Raw genomic sequence first — 2821 nt, 5'->3', positions numbered from 1 at the left:
GTGTAAATAAATTGCATAGGAGATAATTTATCTCTGTGAACAAAAGAATTATCTGAAGGAAAAGCCTAAACAAAAAAGGCTCATTCTGAAAACAATTAAATCAGCACCTCCTATTTATCAAAGTTTAATGGTTTTCAATGATGAAGATCACCTAGTCTCTTCTATGATAGAAAGTGCTCCCTATAGTGTAGCTGAAGCCTATCATCTAAATGTCGATTATGATGATGAACATGCCTCATAGTCAACTAACTCAATGACTAGCCTTGATATATCTCCCACATAACAAATCCTAGAGAGTGATAGATTAAATGAAAACTTATTAGAGGAAGTTTCAAATGCAGAATTTGATTCTTTTATATTTGCGATTGCTATTGATATTTCTCTAATTAATATTGTTTAGGAAGGTTTGAAAGATCAACACACACAAGAAATGATTGATGATAGATGCTCTTCTAAAAGTATGGTTGATCACATAATGTAGTGTCTCAACATGCTTGGATGGCTCTTCCTATGAGCATGAAGTTAATTTTGAATTATTCCTATTTGATCTCCTAGAGACTAATAAAGCATTAATATCACCTAAAACATCAAATCAATGCCAAGAAGCAGGAAAGGATTCATGCATTTTTCAACCTCTGACAAATTGTTTGTCTTCTTTTCCTTTGGAAGAATCAATGCAGCAAATTGAAATTGAAAAATCACATAGGCAACCCAAAAATTGAAGGACTCAAGGTATGAAAAAACTAGTTGACATTCCATCTATCTTTTTAAAAGATAATATTTATTTGAAAAATGTGGAGGAAAATCTTGAATCTATATTCATTTTCCCTCCTCTACATTCATTTTCCATACATGAGTTGAAGATCACATCGACCATGTTGCTCACTTGTGTGTAAAAAATTATTCCATTATATCCAAAGATGGTTTAGAAGGGCTCATACTTTTCCTAGGTTGTAAGTGGTCACATTTAATTTTAGGGTTTTCTCCTCTTCATTGTAAATAACCATGTCCTATTTTTAAATTTTGGTTTGTGTTTGTTTTTGTTTGGGTTGGTGTTTTCCTTCAATAAAGTTGCATAATCTTTTAGTCCTTCCCTTCCCTTGAGTCAATTCATTTTCTAAAAAAATCAAAAAATGGGAGACCCTCTTCATTGATTCGAAGGCGTCAAGTGATAGGTGGATTTTGATTTTAAGAATAGGTTTTAACATGTGCTTTAATAGAAACTCTAGAAAAATAAAATCTGTGTAGATATGATAGTTCTTCATAGAAAATGAGTTATATGGCTTCATTTTACAACAATGGGCACAAGATTGGGACCACTGTATATTTGGTAAAAGTAGTTCCTCATTGGTGGTGGTTTATTTATATTGAAATATGGGTCAAATATTAGTAGCACTTGGAAAATGTGCAGCTAGAATTCAAAATGTTTTTGAGTGTATAATTTGATGCAAAGAGCATTATGAGCATTGTAAGGTTCAAGAAAATTACCAATATTGGTGCATAGGCAGGCTATGGGATACTAAGCCATTTGTATTTTCTTACCATTCATCAAAATATGCAACAATATCTACTAAATATGTTAACTCTAATTAGGGTTGGGATGGAATGGCTAGAAGCTAAGACAGGCTAAGTGGAAATAATAATTTTCCACTAAAAACATTAGGTGTTCATCAATTCTTGTAGTACCATAGCACAAATTAGAGGTGAAATACTCAGAGATATTGTAAGAAGTGCATATTATGTGGCTCCTAAAGTCTTGCAGCAAGGCCATGGACTAGAGATAGACATATGGAGTGCTAGAGTAATACTATACATTCTTCTGGCTAGTGTCCCTTCATTTTGGGAAGAGTTGGTACAAGGCATTTTTTATGCTATATTATGTGGATATGTTGATTATACAAGTGATCCATGGCCATCTATATCTAGTTGTGCAAAAGACCTTGTCAAAAATATGATGAGATAGGATCCAAAGGAGTGTTTTAAAGCTATTGACATTTTGAAAAATTCATGGATGAGGGAAGATGGGGAAGCCCCTGAAAAACCACTTGACACTACTATATTGGTTAGGATGAAGCAATTTAGGGCAATCAAAAAATTGAAGAAAATTACTTTGAAGGTGTTGCTAATAGTCTATCAGAAGAGGAAATAATGGGTTTGAAGGAGATCTTCAAAATCATGGACACTAATAATAGTGGTACAATCACATACGGAGAGTTAAAGACTAGCCTTGAAAGATTGGGGTCTAGAATCTCTGACCTAGAAGTTAGGCAATTGATGGATGCTACAGATGTAGATGGGAATGGAATGATTGATTACCTTGAATTTATCATAGCCACAATGCACATGAACACAATGGACAAGGAAGACACTATATATTCTACCTTTCAATATTTTGACAAAGATAATAGTAGGTACATTACAAAGGAAGAATTGGAGCAAGCCCTGAAAAGCTATGGATTAGGTGATGAAGAAACCATTAGGGATATAATTTTTGAGGTAGACATAGACCATGATGGATGAATTAACTATGATGAATTTGCTAGCATGATGAGGAGAGTTCAACAAGATGCCAATGGAAACAAAAAAACATGAAAAGCATGTCCCATCATGGGAATGATAACACATTCAATGCAAATGTAGGTTTGGCATGAAAGTGTCCTACTGTCATAATATGTTATAATACACTTCAGAGTTCATATTGCTTTGCAAAATGCTATGGTGCCATCACATGACAATTTAGAAGCTTTGAGTTGGAGGGAGGTTAGTTGAAGACTATGGCAATTCCATCTTTTGGTTAGTCATCACCACCGAGCATTAAGTG

General features: G+C 33.9%; 1 pseudogene; it reads left to right on the top strand.

Moving 5' to 3' along the window:
- Positions 1 to 1298: 1298 nt before the first annotated feature.
- LOC149540871 (calcium-dependent protein kinase 15 pseudogene) lies at positions 1299 to 2592 on the top strand (annotated as a pseudogene).
- Positions 2593 to 2821: the final 229 nt, after the last annotated feature.

Source organism: Cupressus sempervirens, chromosome 9 (assembly GCF_028749045.1).
Source record: "Cupressus sempervirens isolate cs-2001-9-10 chromosome 9, ASM2874904v1, whole genome shotgun sequence".
Lineage (NCBI taxonomy): Eukaryota > Viridiplantae > Streptophyta > Pinopsida > Cupressales > Cupressaceae > Cupressus > Cupressus sempervirens.
This window is presented reverse-complemented; position numbering and strand designations above follow the sequence as displayed.